The 15,630-nt window shown below is 42.6% G+C and overlaps 1 protein-coding gene and 1 long non-coding RNA gene across 10 annotated transcripts in view; both read right to left on the reverse strand.

Annotated features, from left to right (window-relative positions):
- Positions 1 to 15,630, reverse strand: part of Fhos (Formin homology 2 domain containing) — a 390,895-nt gene that overhangs the window by 132,671 nt on the left and 242,594 nt on the right. The gene's annotated exons all lie outside the window — the stretch shown is intronic.
- On the reverse strand, positions 410 to 6,889 carry LOC143355986 (uncharacterized). Its single transcript, XR_013082599.1, has 3 exons — positions 6,603 to 6,889; positions 5,887 to 6,066; positions 410 to 1,051 (listed from the first exon to the last, which is right to left on the reverse strand). It is a non-coding gene; the product is annotated as an uncharacterized LOC143355986 (long non-coding RNA).

The following is a 15,630-nucleotide window of genomic DNA, read 5'->3' on the forward strand; positions in this document are numbered from 1 at the left end:
AAAAATCGCTTCCTACGATACCACTGTTATCGCCATTAATATTAATTTATAGCTTCAGCCCGAGACACGGGTCATCCGTGCTTGTGCAACCGTCATTCGATCCGTTAATGACCGGGGAATATTCTTGCGCGATTTTTAGCGGACGGCGTGCAGCCGAGTCGATCAGCTTCCGGCAAGAACGCCGGATGATTTATGCAGGATCGAATGACGAATTAATTATCGCGGGTCGTCCGATCGGATCGAGTATGCTCGATTACGGCGAATAAATATAGTAGTTCCCACTGAAATTTGCTAAAGCTGATGCAGTTTAACTGAAAACTACACGAAGCTTGTTCTTCCTCGCTGTTACGCAACGGCTGCGCGGACTATTCTCCGGTACCCTGTAACGCAAGAATTTGGTCCTGGATCCCAAACTTTGCGACTATTGTTACGATCGGCGTCGAGCCACACCGATTGCGCAAGAATTCTAGGCCGTTGGGGTCCGCGGCGCAGGGTCACCTCCCCTTTTTAGTCCATAAATCACTCAGAAATTAACCCCTCTAATTGGCCCCCGCGTACACACGCTCCCCGTCCAAAGCCCCGGGTATTTAAATCGACGTCGACTCTGCTCGCGGTTATGAGAACGCGGACGTGCAAAGCGCACGCACGCACGCACGCGCGCACTTCCACAAGGACGTTTTTACGCGGTCGATTTAATTCGCTCGTATAATTAGTCGCCGGGCTCCTACCGAAGTCCGCTGCTGCTTGGTCTCTCTCTCTCTCTCTCTCTCTCACTCTCTCTCTCTTTCTCTCTCGCTTCCTAGACCGTCGACGGGCTAATTGGACCTCTCAATTTGTCGCGAGAGACGAAGAAACGCCTCGGTACGGAACGATCTTTGAATCTAATTGCCCGGATAATATTCAACGGAGTTATTTCTGTTAGAAATCTTCGTCCCGCGCCGTTGCCGCCGGGCCACGAGCTAATAATCATCTCGTCAGCAAATAAGGTCGTTCGCTATTCGATAATCCTCCCCACTTTGGGATAATTATCTTGTTATCACTGGACCAGTTTCTGCGTTTGTAACACCCGCGAATCAATAAGTAGAGTACGTAAGAGGATTTATAGATTTTGTGAATTGGTTTGTAAAAATGTAGTTGCAAATTATTTCATACAAGACAAATTAGATATATTTAAGATGACGATGAGAGATTAGAGCCACATAGACATTTCATTACACCTTTGATCATTTTAACAAGTTGGAAACAGTGTATCGGTGTTTGCAAACATTTTTATTTTTTTACTGTTTCATGTTGCACTTATTCTCGTTGTAAACATCCACAGAGACTAGTTACAATTTTAAGTGGCCACAGGTGTCAAATGAATTTGACTTTTTGGCGGATATACAAAATTATAAATTAAACATTACAGTATACAAAATTATACATTATAGTGTATCGGTGTTTTCAAGCATTTTAATTTTTCTACTGTTTCATGTTGCACTTATTCTCGTTGTAAACATCCACAGAGACTAGTTACAATTTTCAGTGGCCACAGGTGTCAAATGAATTTGACTTTTTGGCGGATATACAAAATTATAGTCAAAATTATAAATTAAACATTACAGTATACAAAATTATACATTATAGTGTATCGGTGTTTTCAAACATTTTAATTTTTCTACTGTTTCACTTATTCTAGTTGTAAACATCCACAGAGACGTTACAATTTGAAATGACCATAGGTGTCAAATTAATTTGACTTTTTTGCGGAAATTATAGTCGATCCCATTCAATGTACAGGGTGGTCCAGTACATATTAGCACACCAGTGTCCCCGCTGTTTTTGAAAACATGAAAGAACTTTGTCGGGCAAAGTTTTTGGGTATAAAGAGGACTATAATATAGACAATAACAGACGTCTACTGTAAACGATGCTTGTTTTGACGAGTTGGACACGGACACGTTGGCGAGAAAAGACGTGCACTACGAACTCGAGCTAAATCATCGATTACCCTCCGTTCCCGAAGACGTTAGCGAAACAATAGCGACGATGCATCAAAATGGCGCAGATTGTGGGGGCACGTCAGAATGAATCCCGGCGGGCATCTAATTTTCCGTGAACGCGGAGCCACCTCTCGGCCGGAAGCGATCCGTCACGAGACAACGGTCCGGAAAGTGACCGCGATTCCGCCAATAAGATGACATCAACAGTCATCGGTATCCCGTGGCGTCGCTGCGGCAGATCTCCGAGAGCCTGATTGTTGCCCCGATTCGACCTCGTCGCCTCTGTCAACCCATTCACATCCCGATTCGTCGCTCGATCACGGGGATTCTCGTCGTCCACGCGACAGCCTGGGGGATCGATGATCGATCGACGCGTGCTCGTGACCGTACGGCGATTCACTTCCGTTCTCCGCGGAACGTCGACGGGACGATTCAACGAACCCGACGCGACGCGACGCGACACGACGCTGTTCGTTCCCGAAGAGTTTGTCGAGGAGTCGAGTCACGGGCCGTGACCGACGGAACACGCCGAAGTGAAAGTCAAGGAACGAACAATCGTGGCCCGAGTGTCATCGAGTCGTGAACCGTTTCGTGATTGCGTCGCGACGCGAGGGACCCGTCGACTTTCGGGCCGATGATGGGCCCCGAAAGGACAATGCCCGGCTTTCATCGGGACAGGATCTTGCTTAGAGCTTCTGTATGCACCGGGGACTCTCTTTCTCCGACTTCTTTTTTCTTTTCTCTGCCAGTCATTCCGCCTGATGCCGAAGCAACCCGCACGGTAGAAAACAAAGAGAATTCGAAACAAGTGGAACTTCACCTCCGGCGAGTCTTCCTCGCTGTTTTTCAACAGCGATTTGATGATGACGGTACAAGATGAAGCGTTGAGACGTCGAAGCTGATCTTTCGTTTCGGTTAGCTTTCGCTGAGACTATTCAAGGTTTCGTGAAAAATATAGAGTTCAGAAATTTGTGAGAATTGTAAATAACAAATCTGCCTTGCGATTGTGAAGTTCGAAGCGTAAAAATTGTGTTTACACAACACCGTGATCGCTAAATCGAGAGAAACGTCGTCCTAACGTCGACGAATCTATGTTCTCGGTCGGATAGCTAATTTTTTAAATTTGTTTACAAGTGTTACAAGCTATTTCCATCCAATTTCGTCAGCATTTCAACATTGACGAATTTCTAAACGCGAAGGAAACAGTTAAAAGATGAGCTTCGCGAACAAAGTTCTTAGTCGATTTGAAATTATAATTATTAGAACGGACAAGAGTAGTTTAGGATTGTCAGCTGAATTGATGACAGGCTATACTGTGATTAATCGGCTCGTTAATATCGCCGAGAAATTGCTGGTTCTATGGTGCAAAAAATATACTTTTTCAGAATGTAACGTTTTCACCGCACTTCCTACAGAAAAAATTGTTCAGCGCTCGATGGTCACGCTATACGTCAAGATTTTGCCGTTAAAATTGCGAGTCACGTCCGTAATCGTAGTACAGGTTCCACTATTTTCTTCGGCGGTGTGAATCGAACACCGCTCGGCTTTCATCAATCTTTCGTGTTAGTACGCTACAATCGATTTCGCTCGAATTATATTACTCGCTCTATTTGTGCGAAATTAGTGAAATTCGGGCCAGGGGATTCAAAATTTCAAAATGTTGTTGTTGGTCCGGAGGTTCTGAACCAACCTACAATGTTCCAACAGAAAGAAATAATTCATTCCAGTTCTTTTATACGTCCATAAATGTTTAAACGTGCTGTTCATCTGGGACCGCGACACTTTAATACAGGGTGGTCCAACAGTCACTAGAGCATTCTAAAAGGGAATATTCATTCTTTTATAATAGAAATTCGAATTTTTTCAGTGACTTTTTCCTTCAGTCGCAACTAGATTACGGAGATAATGCATTCCCGATAAAATTGAGTTGATGAAAGTTAAAGTAGGAGGTTACAAATTTTAGGAAAAACAAGCTTTCTATTTCTTGAAAAGGATGCAGATAAGTAACGTATTAAACGCAAGGTACTCTTTTATAAAAATACGTCATACGCAAAACCGTGGTGGTTCAACGCGCGGCGTTGGTAACGAACGCGTTTAATTGAAACTTAAGGCAACCACGCTCGCCGGACGTTTCTCTTTCATCGCAGCCGATCGATTCAGTGGATTGTCTGAGTTCCATGGAAACCTGGCCACAAAGCAAATTCCAAATTGGACTGGAACCGGCCCGCCCGGTTCCGCCGGCCGCCATCAGCGTAGCCCGAATTCCCTCGATTATCTTTTCACAGGTCGAAGGAGGAATGCGCAATTTCGCGCGACGCGCCGTCATAATTTTCGCCTGGCGATTTTTTCCGCCCTCTCTCCCCGCTCGATTTGATAAAACGACCGATGACGTCGACAGCCCCCGCGCGTGCGCGCGCGCGCCACCTGCGATTTTCTCGGCGGGCGAAATTCACTTGGACCGCGGCCGATCGATTCCGTCGAGATACCCCGATGTGACCATTCGCTCGTTCGTTCCAATTATTCAAATGCATCCCTGCACCTGTTGCGCCGCAGATGCGGCCGCGCGAGTCCACCCGCGCCGCGCCGCGCCGCTCCATGCCGTTCCGCCTCGCGCTTTTTGAATAATCGCCGGAGACAGACGCGAATATATTATGCATCATTCCGTGAGAATTTTAATCGGCGTTACCGGCACCCCGATGCAACCGAAGATCATCATTCCGTTGCTAATGTTCGTTGCAATTTGCTTCCGCGCGAGACTGCTCTTTCTGGTTAAGAAGTATGGCCATAAAAACATCAAATATTTGAACAATTTGTTCCATTTTGTTTTTTTTTTTTTTTTTGTAAGAGAGAAATTACAAGTGTAATGAGTGAAATGATTTCTGTAAGAAAATAGTAGTAGTTATTCTCAGTGTATTACATTTTTCAGTAGCATTTCCATTTGATTCGAGAATAAAAGAGAAAAACGTTGTTGTACTATTCGGTCTTGGTTTTACGTTACACTGGTCAAGTAATTTGTTAAATCGCAGCTGTAATCCCGTACACATCCTTTAATCGACTGAAGCTAATACCCCGGAGAGTTTCGAGATAGTCATCCACCCATCCAAGTCGAAACTGTGTCCGACGTAGTTTAACTTCAGTCATCAGACGGAAACTACAGTCTTTTGCGTGATAGAGTCGCCGCGGGGATTCAATGTAATCAAATTGCGGAATGCGGTCGATGTGGTTGGGAATTAACGAAATCCTATAGAAGTTCGACGATTATACACATACGTCGTTCACACACGAGCGTTTTGCGTCGGTCGAAAATTATATTTCCAACTCGAATCTTTGGATCAACGCCTCGGAGGTATTCGAGAAAATTATAAATAAACATCACTCTACAAAGCACTCTACTCTCTTCAAATAACAATACATGTTAATCCACAATTCCCCTCTTTTGACTTGTAGTCTTCATTTTAAAGTTTCTTTTCATACAATACAAAAATTCCCGAGCGCAGCACACAATTTTCTAATTTTAAAAAATTAGTTTGAAACAAGGGAGAGAATAATAATGTTATAAATTTGAAATTTTAGTGCCCCGATTCATTTATAAATTTAATTTCATATAAGACGCTGTTTAAAAGTAGATCAATCGAATAAAAAGTTGACGAATACACAGAAGAAAAATTATGACAGAACATTAGGAAAAAGAACGCGTTCTATATTTTCCGTCTTCTGAAGCCGACGATCGCATTGTCATATATCACCGAAGATCCTCGATTTCCGAGTGGAGTAAATCGACTTCGATACACAACCCACAACTTCCAAACCCCCTTCCGATTAAGCTTTCGATCACGCTCGAGTAAGCGATCCCGTCGAGCAGAATTATCTGCCGAACTGTCGCCGGGGTTGCAAGAACAATTACCAGTAAGGTGGCATCCCGTGGTCGCAGTCTCATGTCCTCAAACTAATCCAGAGGCGACGGTGCACTCGGCTGGCTCACTTTTATTCAATCACAGCTACCGATACACTGCGCACAACGAATTTCAAGGTAACACTGCCAGGAACCACTAGATTGCGAATATTTCTGCATTTGACACGTCCGCTGTCGAACCGTAAAAAAATATTGAAATTTACTTAAGAAAAATTGAAAACATCAGATTTATCTCTCGCATTTCCCACAATCTAACTTAACCCTTGCACGCTCCTCGGAAATAGCGCAATACAAATTTTGACTACTATAATTTTGAGAAACCTGAATAAATTACATAATCACTTTTTACAAAAATCCAATAGACCTTCCAAAATATACAGACGAGGGTATGCACTATTAACACTGGAACTGCTTATTGAGATTGCAAAGATGCACACATGCACAAACTATTCGAGAACTCTTGCCATACGATAAAAATCACAAAAAATTCGAATAAATACATTCTTGTTATATTTATAAAGCAAATTCTAGCGTTTAACCCCTTGTCGTGAAGTAACGACTGTTAAAGATTTCAAGCACGGTTCACTGAATATGAAAATTCAACACTTTAATCAACATTCAAACATTAAAGTAAACGCAGATATAGAATAAATACAAAATTTCCTTTTCATTTGGTAAACGAACAAGGACAAAGGAGTTCTAATTACTGTATCCACGGAGAAAATCCTAGGTAGCAAGAGAGGTTAGGCGTTCCGTGGCAGAATTTCACGAACTAAAATGTTGATCCGAAAAGATCCCGTACAGCAACGTCCTCGTTTTCACAGATCGCTCGGTCGAATTTGCACAAATATTCGCAGCATAGCGATCGCGATCTACTGGAGAGAGCGCGCGAGAGAGAGAGAGAGAGAGTGAGGCAAGAGGAGAGGGAGAAAGAGAGAAAGAGAGATCGTTGAACAGGCCCGAAGAACACTCGCGGCGGTCTCGAGGTCTAGGCAACGACTGGCTGCTACCAGGATGGCCTGTTGCCGGTCTGGTCCCAGCGTTCGCCACAATAGAAACTGGTGGGAGATCAAAACGCTGACTGGTCGCTAATGCACGCGTATGTACAAGCTCCGCTCGCGCGATACATTCTTCGGTGCACGCGTGCTTTCAACGGCTCGCGATCCTCTCCGCTCGCACTCGCGCTCATGTTCACGCGCGAGAACGGAACCGTCCGTGACACACACGTGCGAGTCTCGAGGAAAATCCACCTGGAAGGGTGTTTAGTCAGTGACCCGCCGCGTCAGTTGCCAATCGTGGGAGTGGTTGGTTCAGCTGACTTTTCGAACTGGAAAGTATCATGCTGGGACTTTTCGAAAAATTCGCTAACATTTGCCGAGATACTTTTAGGTATGTCAGTAGGACGTACCTTCTTATTTAATCGGTCCTAACTTTAGCTTCTCTTGTTTGAACTATACAATATAATTTTTTGAAACGAAAATAGTAGGAATTACAGTTTCTCGAAGACTGGGCGCGTCAAACAAAAGTACCTCATCGGCTGATTCCATTTAAGAAAATGCAAACAAAAACGAAAAATCGATTTTTCTGCAGTTTCTAGATCAGAGACGGACATAAAAAACATTCAACTACCTTCATGTTTTGTAAAAAGATCGGTCCCTGCCAAAAACATGAGCAGCTACAGTTGCATAACTGGTTAATGTCTCGAATGAATGTTCTGCGACGCGTGGTTTAATAAATCTGTCCGCGGAATGGCGAGTGGAGGTGTTTTCAGCGATGTGCGTGGGTGCTCGATGGTTTTCTTTCTTGCGGAAAATTGGTGCAGGTTTTGCCGACTGTGGTGGCAGCGCAGATGCGAGGGCTTTTATTGTTACTGTACAATATACCATGAAGGTGCGACAAGACTCGTAACCGGTGACACAAGAACCACGATTCTGCACGGGAAAAGCGAATCTGGAAATCAGCTGAAACGCGCGTTCTGTCTCCTAAGTAGAATCGGAAAGCAATGAACAGACAAGCTAGCCGAGTCCACTTGTCCCGATAAAATGTGAAAATTCAAAAGATAATACTAAAATAGTTAAGACAGCGAAATTCGATAAAAATTCACTTTCTTCAGAACTGCATTCTACAAACCGCCGCGATTTTACGTGTTGCAAAATGGTAGAAATAAAATACGGTATTTTAGTGAACCCGGTTTGCACACTAACCGCCGAGGGACTCGGAAGCGCCTAATTCGATCAGCGAGAACCATAGCCAGAATATCTACGAGCATCTGCCAATTCGAAATATCAACTAACCCGTTCTCCAATCGGTGTTCGGATCCGATTCGGAGCCGATGCAGTCCCCGGTACGATGCGCCGAGACGTTTGTAGTTTGCACAGTCGGTTCCAGTGCTCGAGGACGTCTCGTATCATGCGTAGAGAGAATAAGGGGACACAATATCCGTGGCGCGGTGCACGGCTGTGTGCCGGCGCTTAATTTACTTAACACGGATACGCAACGCAGCCCGGGTATCCTCCACGCTCCAGTAATTACGCATGCAATTTCTCTGCAAGGCCCTTAGGGCACGTCGAGGTCGAGCGATCGCGCGGCGCCAACTCCCCGACAATTTCGCTTTTCGAATCGAGACCACCTTCGGCCCGGCACCGGCCGACCATGAAGGATTGTCCACGCACGAGGACCAGGTCGAACCTCGGCTCGGCCGGCGCAACGTTGCACTCGACCGCCGATGCAACCGTCAGCCCACGAACATTCGTCTGATCGTCGATCGCCAAGACGTCATCCTCATTCCGATCCTGAAACGCTCATCACGCTGTACAAAAGCTTCATACGCTCCACTATAGATTATGGCTCCTTTATCTATTCCCCCCTCTCAAAAATACCTAACTGCAAAATTAGAAAGTATTCAAAATACCGCGATTAGGCTTGCCTTAGGCTACCGAAAAACTACTCCACTTAATATCTTGATAGGAGAGTCAAAACTGTCTCTGATTAAAGAGCGCGCTTCCCAGCTATGCTACTGTTTCATGGCCAAGATCTTAACAAATCGAAACTCTCTCACCATCAGAGCCATCGAGACTTATTATAATTTGTACAAAAGCAAAAGGACCTCGAGACAACGCAGATTGCTCTGTAAATGCCTCACGTCTGCTCTAGAGCACAATGCATCCAACATTCGTGAAACTAATATCTATTGTCACGATTATAAAACTTTCATAACTTCAATCAGAATTGATACCGAACTGGGTACTGGTATAAAGATCACAAATAGCGCTCAGAACATTCTTCAGGATGCATTTGGGATCAGTGACTGCTCCACTATTTACACGGATGGTAGTAAAATTTCTGGGGCCAATTGTGTTGGTTCGGCTTGTATCTGTCTTGAACTTAGCCTTGAAATAACTCGCTCCATTAACCCATCTGCATCTGTGTACACCGCAGAATGTATTGCCCTAAATGATGCTTTTGATATTGCTCTGGAACATCAACATCTCAGTTTTCTCATATTCTCGGACTCTCTCAGCGCGCTCCAGGCTTTGGAAAGCACCAAAGTAGATATTAAAACCAACCCATACATCCTTGAAATCAAAAGAAAATACAATTTGTTGGTCAATAATGATCATAACAGCTTTGTTAAATTGTTTTGGATTCCGTCGCATATCGGAATTCAAGGCAATGAAAATGCGGACAGGGCAGCTAAGTCGGTAACGTCAATGAACACTGTAAATATTCCTGCGGTTCCCTACACTGATTTATTCGAGAAGTTTAAAAAACAAGCCAAAGATCGTACTTTCGAAGTTATAAAAAACCAAGGTTTCTTTAAGGGTAAAAAATTCTTTCAAAAATTTTTTAATGAAAGCCCTGTTCCCTGGTTCGCCCATTTAAAACTAGGGAGAAACTTTATTGTTACAGTTAACAGAATGCGTTCCGATCACTATAACCTGGCTACTTCACTAGCGCGAGTAGGTATTACCAATGATAGCCAGTGCAAATGCAATCGGGACTGCGAAACCCTTGATCACATAATATGGCAATGCGAATTGTATAATCCACAAAGACGCAAGCTAACAAATGCCCTACTTAGCATGGGCATTCAACTACCTCTTAATGTAGACACACTCATAGCGAAGCCAAATATTGAAGCTTGTCTTAGTATTCATTCTTTTTTCAAAAATTGCAATCTACATATTTAGTATTAACGGACATCGTTATTGTATTCACTTGTATTATTATTGTATTCTTCTTATTCATATTATATTCATATTATTGTACCAGCTTATATTATTCCTGTAAAGCGAAATAAACCCAGAAGGGTTTCGAATGCTTAATAATAAAAAAAAAAACATCATCCTCGTCCGTCCCTTATTTTTGCAATTTAACGTGTCCCTCGTCTGTCGAATCGACGCGAAACTTCGAATCAAATCAAACGATAAATAATTAATTTTGAAAATTATTTTATCGAGGATAAAGTCATAAATATTTGCACAATACGTTGCTCGCATATTCGCATTTCTCGACCTCAGCTTTTGCTATTGAGAATAGCAATTAGAAAAATAAAAGACGCAAAGTTTTAGACCAATTGTTCCACGAATCACAAAATAACATCATCCTTTACACTTTACGTGAAAGATGGGTCAATTTGACACGAGGGACGGATGAGGGTTAAACGCGGTCATTCTCTCGAACGTTAACGCGATCCTGGCAAGATTTCAGGCAATCCATTTCTGAGGAAATGACACTTCCAAATAAGGTCTATTGAAATTGGTGGGGTAATCCTATCGATCTTTTCGCTTGTTATATGGAAATGCACTTAAATCATTATACACGTGAGCTGTACAGACAAGTTTCGAACTTTAAACCTTCATTGCCCAAAAATTGAAATTAGAAATTAAATGTTAGAATGTAGACAAAATTCGAGGGTTCATCTCTCACCGTTACAGTTAGAGAAGATAATCGTGTGGCTGGTTTGAAATATGTTTATTAAATCTCTGCATTAATAAAATCAAGAACAGTAAAGTCTTGCGCATGAGACTTTTCAATATCGCACATAAGTACATTTTAATACCGCCATTCGAGACGAAAATGATCTTTAGAAATGTGAAAGCGTTATCTCATTAAGGAAGTATAGATTCCTGTTAACTGCGTTCATTAAAGATTGATGATCCGATATAAACCTCTTGATAGAACGCGTTAATTCGACGGAACGTAAAAGGTAATTAAACATTTCCTATATAATTAAATGTTTAATGTATCCTTTTATGTTGCCGATTGTAAAATGTTATGAACACCTGAACGCTCCAACTTATTAGTCTCGTAACCGCCGCTGGAAGATGCGAAAAAACGACGCTTAAAGAACATAGTAAAACGCCGATGATCGTTAATTACGGAGACCAATAGCGATAAAAAAAAAAAGAAGAAAACAAAACGAAAAAACTGTTGCAACATTCTTGGTTTACAACTGCCCTGATAATTACATCCGTATTATTCGCGCGTACACGCACCGCGTCGCCGACAAACCGCAGAAAATGAAACTATTAAGTTCGATTTACATTGACGCGGCAGTCACGCTACGATCATGCTTCGTATATAACTGCTACTCGAGCTTGCCCCGAGGTCTCGTCATAGCATGCATGATCTCCCCACGTGGAATATAGAATTATGAATTTGCTTTGAGCGTGTACGATTTTTAACGATCATTAAATGTAAATCAGGTCTCAACATTTTCCATTTATAAAACGAAACTCTAGATAAAAGCTTTCCTAACATGTGAACACGTGCTGGACCGTTCATGTAAAAGTTCTTTATAGCTGCAAAACTCTCTCTTTGGATGCAGTTTCGATTAATTACGTTTTAATACAACATTCAACTTGAAATCTAATTTTTAGACGGTTATAACGCACTTTTTGGCGCGATAAACGTCCAAAGATTCGACGAAAAGAAACTATATTTTCAACTCTACTTTCTACAACCCAATCCGCATAAATCTGTTACGTAATTTTAAATATTGTGGTTTGCAGATTTGAAGTTTCGCACGGTGCTTCTTGGATCTCAATCTTCGGTCGCGACTGCTGGTTCTAAGAGACGATCTTCAGCTTCGCGAAACAAACAGCATTAAGGTCGTTTAAACAAGAGAATTGTTGTGGTCTGGAGCCACAAGCACAAAGAAATTCAAAGAAGTTATTTGCTAAACGGTAAACCCGAGAAGTTAATGTCGATTACGAAGACGCGAGTTTCCCTTTGTTTTATCGAGGCCCGAGAGCCACAAAATTATAAACAAACCTGATTCCCATGAAGATTCTACGAGCATTGAAATCGCTTGGTTCGTAGTAACCATAAACACGGCTTCCTTCTCCCACCGGAGCGTGTATTATAAATTCAAGTCGAACTCTGCGAACAAGCTTCAATAAGAGTACACACACGCAACTTTATAGTTCTCCGAACTGCACTAATTTGGTAAAATCTGGCGAAAACAATCGTGCGCGAGATTCCTCGGAGACACCTTAGAATTATTTATACGTGTCAACTTTTACAAAATTTTAATTCTTATCCCAGAGAATTTTTATCCTTTCTACATGTTGTCAATGTGAATCCACTGATTTGTCTGAAGAAATCCCGATGACCTTGAAATATAGAAAATGTGACCTTGAAACATTTCTAAGTATGTCACTCAGTATACTGTAGATGTATACGTATCAACGCGAATATCATGAATATCATGAATTATTATCATGAATAGTGCAGTTGTAATTAATATGGCAGAGTTAGCTTAAAGCACCGCATATGATAAACGATTGCTATGTCAGCAATTAAGGGTTGAAAAGAATGTCTATAGAACCTCCTACGCACCAACCCCTAATCAATGACCACTACCCGCACCAACTGAAGAAAAATAAAGCGCGTCGCCTCCATTATATCACAACGTTAACAACAAGTGACACACTACCATAAATTACCCGTTCTATCTCTTCATTCTCCTCCACGAGAGTGACATTAATTTCCCAGCAGCCCCAAGTGGCACTACCATAGCGCGTAACGCACTTTAAAGCAGCGCGTTCCTTGCAATTTCAACGTACCCCATAGGACCCATCCTGGATCAACCAACTCGTTTTACAAAATATTCTATTTCCTCCCTGTTTCTCACCCTCTCCCTACAACCTCCCAACTCTTTCTACTTCTCTCGCTATTTCTCTTGACCAATCCACAGGAAATTCCCCGAGGAGATAAACTCGAATCCAGACTAGGACAGTTCGTCTTAAAAAATATTTCTTTCTCCACCCCCTTTCCTACACTCTTCATTTTTTCTACCCCTCGTACTGACTTTTTCTCTTGACCAATCCACAGGAAATTCCTCGAGAAGACAAACTCGAATTCCGATTAAAACAGTCCGCTGTAAAAAATGGTATTTCCTCCCCCTTCTCTCACACCCTCTTTCCTTTCTTCATTTTTTTTACTTCCCTTACTGACTTTTTCTCTTATCCAGACCACAGAAAATCCGTACAGAGGACAACCTCTTGACCCGATTACGATAAGATTTAAAAAAATATTCTCTCTCCCTTTTCTGCCTCACCCTCTTCCTCTCATCCCCTAGTTTTTTCCACTTCTCTCACCGACTATTTCTCTTGACCAGCACAGAAAACTGTTCGAGGAAGTAAACTCGAATCCCGATTGTGATATTTCGTTTCAAAAAATATTCTCCCTCACTTTTCTATGTCACCCTCTACCCTCCATCCCTTATCTTTTTCTACTCCGCTTGCTGACTTTTTTATTTTGTCCAGCACACAGAAAATCCCTGGACAATTTAAACTCGAGACCCTCCTGCAACAATGCATTCCAAAAAATATTCTCTTTCCCTTCCCTTTCCCTCTTTCTTGCAACCCCTGTTTTTTTCCACTGCTCTCAGTGATTATTTCTCTTAACCAAGACAAGGAATTCCTCGACGAGATAAATTCGAGTCCAGATTAGGACAGTTCGCCTTAAAAAAATGTTTTTTCCTCCCCTGTCTTCTTCACCCTCTTCCTACCACTCCCTGCATTTTCCGCTGCTCTCGCTGATTATTTCTCTTGACCAACACAAGAAAGTATCCTCAAGGAGATAACCTCGAATCCCAATTGCGATATTTCGTTTTAAATGATATTCTCTCTCGTTTTTCTTACTCGCTCTCCCCCTTCCACCCTTTATTTTTTTACTTCCCTCACTGACATTTTTCTCATGGCCAATCCACGGGAAATCCCTAGGGGAGACAAACCCGGGACCCGTGCACGGCAGTTGGTTTTAAAAAATATTCTCTCTGCCCTTCCTTTCTTACCCCCTTTCCCTTAATTTTGTCTGCTCTCTTTACAGACTTTTTCTCTACACCAGTCCACGGAAGATTCCTCGACGAGACAGACTCGAGGACTCGTTACGACAGCGTGTCTGAAAAAATATTCTTGTTCCCCTTCCTTCCACCTTCTAATTCCTCCTCCCCCCCGCCCCTCTCTTGACCTTCTCTCTTGACTGCATCACGGAAAACTCCTAGAGTACAAAAACTCGAGTCCCGCTTGCGACAGTTCGTTTAAAAAAAGAAGATATGTTTCTCTCCACCGTATTCCACGTATCCCCAATTTTGTTGCTTCGTTATTCGCGGTGGGCTTTCTCTCTTTCTCTTGGCCAAACATCCGCAGGAAATTCCTTCGGAGAGTAGGGACAAACGCTCGGGCGCATCCACCGCAGAGACCGGTGGACGTCCGCGGATAAAGCAACTCGTTAATCTTCGGTTGTTAGCCAAGATGGAGTGATACGTATCTCGAGGTTTCTGTTGCAGACGGATGATTCGTCGAGGGTACCGCTATCACGGCAACTGCCTCGGCTGCACGCCGTGAGACCGAACGAGAAACTTCGATACGAGGACAACGAAAGGGTCTCGGTAACTGGCGTAGATACCGAGAGCCCTTGCCTCCACTACTTGACGACCCTTGATCGCCGCTCGATGCGGCTCGAGGATAATTAGCCGCGGTCGGTCATAATTAGTTGACGATCCGCCAGCTATTAAATTATTACGTTGTCCCAGAAATTCCCCCGGCCCTGCTTTCAACCCTTCCCGGCGCAAAGTGCTCCCTTTTGGTCCAGAACGTGCGTTAACCATTCTCCTTTTGCATATCTTTGTTTCGCGTTACAGTAACCTCGCATAAAAAATAACATCTACGAATTTCCCTTATCAACCGCCTTTCAAATTAGTCTAAAAATTACTCTACTATTCCTTAATTGATTTACACGAGTTAGAAAAGCTTCACATGGGAATGTAATTGAGTGATACGATGCTGCAGCCAGTTCTGAATTAGTATAGTGAAGATTACTTGTCAGCGAAGGGTTAAGAAGAACACAGGATTGATGGTAATAAATTTAATTATATTTTAACATGCTACTTTATTATTTGCGTATGATATTTGGAGAGCACTGGCATTGTCTTTGTAATATTACGTCACTGTGCAATTAAATGCAATATAGGTTGAATGTCCAGTCTGAAAGGTAGGATCAAAATGTGTTGTTTGCAGAAGAACTTCGGCAAGAGATTAAGTGTTTGACGCTAATAGCTTGGTATACAACGTGTCCAAGGCGATTTTTATGATTTGAAGAATTTCACCTTGAGAACGAATACTCCTCTAGTTGGAAAGTAAAAATAACGCTATAAATATCGTCTTCTCTCGATTTCACGTAAACCATTCGAAATATTCTTGATACGAGGTTTCCACAAGTAAACTG

Source organism: Halictus rubicundus, chromosome 7 (assembly GCF_050948215.1).
Source record: "Halictus rubicundus isolate RS-2024b chromosome 7, iyHalRubi1_principal, whole genome shotgun sequence".
NCBI lineage: Eukaryota > Metazoa > Arthropoda > Insecta > Hymenoptera > Halictidae > Halictus > Halictus rubicundus.